General features: G+C 36.6%; 1 non-coding gene across 1 annotated transcript; it reads right to left on the reverse strand.

Moving 5' to 3' along the window:
• Nucleotides 1-3,488: 3,488 nt before the first annotated feature.
• LOC138833460 (U6 spliceosomal RNA) lies at nt 3,489-3,598 on the reverse strand. Its single transcript, XR_011373924.1, has one exon. It is a non-coding gene; the product is annotated as a U6 spliceosomal RNA (small nuclear RNA).
• Between the last annotated feature and the right edge of the window lie 258 nt (nt 3,599-3,856).

A 3,856-nucleotide genomic window follows, 5' to 3' on the forward strand; every position in this document is an offset into this window, starting at 1 on the left:
AAGTCTCTTGCTATTTTAAGGATGAAACATAAAGATATTTGTGCATGTACCACATTTGCTTTATTAGTATGTAGTTGAACACTGAACTTTGACTTATATCTTGGCTGTTTTGAATAAGAATTAACTATAGATATATTTACGAATTACCCAGTGAGAAATAATCACATGATTGGTGGGTCAGATGATATTTCAACTTTGAATTTCTTTAGAAACCTGCATATTACTTTCTACAGTGAGAATACTAACCAAGAGTGTAGAAAATTTCCTTTTCTCCCCACTCACCAACATTATTACCTTTTGTTCAAAGGTAATAAAGGGCAGGTTTATACTATTTGCAGTAATCCAAACTGGCCTTAGACTTAAATCCAACCTCCTAAATGCTTGGAATTACAAGCCTTTACCACCACAACTGGTTCCATTGATTTTTTATGAGTTATAATAGTTATGAAGTAGTATCATAGTAATTTTGAATTATATTTATCGAATGACTTCTACTCAGAAAGCATTAAGCCAGCATAGAAGTTGTATTAAACACAACTTTGTAAACCCACAGGCGATTTTCAGGGCTGTATGGAGAACTTATCTATTCAGCCTTTTGTCCATTTTTAATGCAGTTTCTTGTTAATCTCATCTTTAAGCTCTTTAAACCAGATCAATAATTAATTAAAGGTAGAAAAGAAAAAAATGTAGCAACTCCTAACATTTTTCAATTTTCAATAAGATGGTATTGCTTAAATCATTTCCTGTTTACACTTGTGACTATATATCTCAATTTATTTAGACCTTTTACAAGGCTGTAATTCATTCATTTTACTTTGATTGTTTTTTCCACAGCCTGTTTATCTAATTTCCCTTGGTTTCTTTCAGTCCCGATGGTTCAAATTTCAAACTGAAGAATAAATGGAAGGAAGCAAACAAAAAATACAGTTCCTCTCATCAGATGATGCCTGTATAAGTATGAGGAAAGAGTTCATCCATCTAAGGACCTATGATAGGACAACAAAAAAAGAATTCATTCTTCTAGGTCTTCTTTATCTTTGCGATGTAACTTAATTGTTGTAAAACACAATATACTGCTCAGATACTTTTATGTTTTATTAGTTTTACACATTTTCATATCGATTTCATCTCAGTCTACAACATAACTTCATCGTTCTGTCTCCGGTATTTTTACTCTAACAAGACATAAGATAACCAGTTTGATTTACAGCATGAGAAATTATCCCACTGGCTTGCTTGGAAGCAGAGCATGGTCAATAGATATTAGTTCTGGTTGCTCACTACATGTAATGTTTTCTGTACTACTTATCACATTTTATTTAGTATTTAAAAAAGACTGCTGGCTAAACTCAAAGCTCATCCATAGAAGTTTATATTAAGTATTTCACAAGTGTTATTTCCTTTAATTCTTAAGATAACATTTGCTATAATGCTAATGTGATTACCATTTTAGTGTTGGGAAAAATTGTAATTAAAGGCAGTAAGTGTATGGCCCAAAGACACACAGAGTGAGGAAGAAAATGAGTCAAAGTTTCCAAAAGTCTTTCAGCAATACACAAAAGGTAGATAAAATCTCTTCATTCTATGACACCCTCAATTCAATATTCATATTGTCCAAGAAATAATAGCATACAATGTCTTGGTCACATTGGGTTATCATGCACAGAACTTATAAATTGAGGTACAAAGAGAGGCATATTTCTTCTGTCCCACAGTTCCGGTATCCTTTTTAAAAAGTACTAAAACTTTTAAATATTAACACTTATTGTCTTTTAAGAATTCTAAAACGAAATAAATTCACATATAATCAATCCAAAATGTTTTAAAAGTAGGAGATGATAAAACAGGCCCCTGTGAAGTAAATTTTCTTCTACTTTATACGTTATTCTGAAAGCCTTTTGCTGGTTTATCATGCCTGTAATCCTAACTACTGGGGATATCTACTCAGGAGCCTGAGATCTGTGGATAACAGTTGGAAGCCTATCAGGGCGAAATAAATTCATGAGATTATTTTTCAAAACTTTTAATGAACTAGCAAACGGCCAGGAATGGAGATGTAGCTCATTTAGTAGCTCACCAATAGAGCAAAAAGGCCTAGCAAGACTTTGAAGCCCTGATTTCAAACTCTGAGCATGCCAACACACATGCAAGTGCGTGGGCACACACACATTTATTCAAAATACCTTCATATTAGTGTTTTGCATTAATTTCTTAACGATATTATGAGTAAAATAAAGGAAATAAACTCTTCCATCTCAGAACATTTTTATATGTTTTCGTTGCTGAAAGATTAAAAATTAAAAACCTCACTTTACCATTACCATTACTAACTTGCTAACTGCTGATTTTGCTTCTGTAAATATGCTTGCATTCAGACCCCCTTCCCTGGGAAATAAAACTGGGCAGAGTCTCGAGGCGCAGATATCCAGATATCGGACGGCCCAGATGTCCGGATGGCAGCCCACCCCAGGACAAGGTCAAAGGTTACAGATAGTACATGTTTTTCAGTTTTAGTTTATGGTTTTCAGTTCCAGTTCAGTTCAACAAACCCCGGGATGTACCTTGACAACGACCACCTGGCAAGACCACAAGCTAAGCCAAATGTCAACCAATCATAGGCCTGTAACCATGTAAACCCCCCCTTAGACCAACCATGAGACAATTGTTTTACAAAGAGTGTTTTATGCTAATTTGTGGTTTTTGCCTTTAAAAATGCCTGTAACTGCTGCTCAGGGCTCTCTGACTGCCTGGGGCAGAGAGTCCGTTTGCACAAATGCCAAATAAACTCCTCTTGCTTGTTGCATCTGCTGGTTTGGAGTCTTGGTTTCTGGAGTGCCCTCCCGTTGAGAAAGTATCCCAGTGAGTCTGGGGTCTTTCAATTGCAAAATTACTGTACAGAAGGGTCACACTTACATAAGCAAGGCAATGACTACATTTCCTAACAAGCATTGTTAACTCCTCCTTTATTATTCCCCTACTATCCCTTCCCTTCCACCTCCACAAGTCCACTCACCTCCTCCCTTCCCCCGCCTCAATTGTAAAGTTCATTTTACAACATAGTGTCTTGTGCATCTCATTGTTACAATGGGTGAACCTGTATTCCTATTTAAGCATTTTCTTTTTCTCCTTCCCATCCAAAAATTAGAAGAGACTATATACAAGATGTAGGTGCACCAACTTCAAATACAGTGAAAATAAGTGATTTAACATGGGGTCCGAACATATAAAGAAACAAAAAAAAAACCATACTGAACGTTATACGTATGTGAGAAACAATAGCAAGAAAGAAAAAACCACTTGTGTCACTAACTTCGGTTCATTTACCTTAACATAATCTTTTCTGGTCATATGTACATAGCTTTTCACCTTTTCTGCTTATCCCAGACATATATTAGTTATTGAAAATTAGAGAAACCATGGGACTTATGTTTGTTTGGACTTGGCTTATTACACTTCATAATCTATTTCCCAAGTCTTTCCACTTCCTAACAAATTAGGCAATGGAATGAAAGGAATTTGCCTGTCATCCTTAAGCAGGGGCCATGTTAATCTTCTCCGTATCATTCCAAATTTAGTGTATATAATGCTTCCTCAATACTTCTCAGGGAGCAGAGGAGGGAAGGCCATCCCTCACCCTCCAGTACTGGAGATCTCCATCTTGGATACTGACAATGCTCGGTGGAGCTGCTAGCTCCAACTTAAGCCTTGGATGAAAACTAGAGTCATTTAGTAGGTCACAAGAATCTAAGCTGACCTGCCAGACTGAGCTTCACCCAGGGAAAAGTCACCCAGCTCAGGCGCTAGCCCCAGGAGTGGCTTTCTTCACTGGGTAATCAGAGCCAGAGGCTGCCCCTCC

This window comes from Dipodomys merriami, unplaced genomic scaffold (genome assembly GCF_024711535.1).
Source record: "Dipodomys merriami isolate MVZ:Mamm:240054 unplaced genomic scaffold, mDipMer1.0.p SCAF_208, whole genome shotgun sequence".
NCBI lineage: Eukaryota > Metazoa > Chordata > Mammalia > Rodentia > Heteromyidae > Dipodomys > Dipodomys merriami.